The 318-nt window shown below is 32.4% G+C and overlaps 1 protein-coding gene across 1 annotated transcript in view; it reads right to left on the bottom strand.

Moving 5' to 3' along the window:
* LOC107702458 (palmitoyltransferase ZDHHC6-like) overlaps window positions 1-318 on the bottom strand; it is a 13,107-nt gene that overhangs the window by 6,926 nt on the left and 5,863 nt on the right. The gene's annotated exons all lie outside the window — the stretch shown is intronic.

Below are 318 nucleotides of genomic sequence, written 5' to 3'. Positions count from 1 at the left end.
GTATCTTTATAAATATCTATCTATCTATCTATCTATCTATCTATCTATCTATCTATCTATCTATCTATATTATTTACCCATTCATATCTATCTAATATTATTTACCCATTCATATCTATCTATCTATCTATCTATCTATCTATCTATCGACAGACAGATCATATTCAGGATCATATTTACCAATATCTATCTATCTATCTATATTATTTACCCATTCATATCTATCTATCTATCTATATGAGGGGTGGCGAACGTCGGTCCTGGAGAGCCGCAGCCCTGCAGAGTTTTGCTTCAACCCTAATCAAACACACCTGAACA

Source organism: Sinocyclocheilus anshuiensis, unplaced genomic scaffold, assembly GCF_001515605.1.
Source record: "Sinocyclocheilus anshuiensis isolate Anshui unplaced genomic scaffold, SAMN03320099.WGS_v1.1 scaffold190, whole genome shotgun sequence".
NCBI lineage: Eukaryota > Metazoa > Chordata > Actinopteri > Cypriniformes > Cyprinidae > Sinocyclocheilus > Sinocyclocheilus anshuiensis.
The sequence above is the reverse complement of the archived record's forward strand: the minus strand, read 5'-3'. Positions and strand labels throughout refer to the sequence as shown.